Raw genomic sequence first — 377 nt, forward strand, 5'->3', positions numbered from 1 at the left:
CTAACGATGGCACCAAGGGCTGCAATTCCTATCTCGTATTGGCATCAATTTGCAGATTCTTAAACTCGCCCTAAGCTTTTGTCGTTTGCGTTTGTTCGGCAACAGTTTGAAGTCCTGTTGATTTGACGCTGTCAGAATCTCCTCAGAAGCGTGTGTTTTAGTACCACCAACGTTACATGGTGACCAAATTTATGAAACCAAAAACTTGAAGAAGCGGTGAAGTGTGGCATTGAATGCCAAATTCAGCTTTAAGTCAGCACAACTTGGTTTGAAAACACACCCTCAAAGCTCATCGAATAAGCCTTAGTCAATGGATCTCAGCTATGCTGAGAGGAGATGGGCTCCGAGCGGCTTAGCAGCGTTTGAACGATTTTCGT

The sequence above is a fragment of the Plasmopara halstedii genome (assembly GCF_900000015.1).
Source record: "Plasmopara halstedii genome assembly, contig: Scaffold_110, whole genome shotgun sequence".
NCBI classification, from domain to species: Eukaryota; Oomycota; class Peronosporomycetes; order Peronosporales; family Peronosporaceae; genus Plasmopara; species Plasmopara halstedii.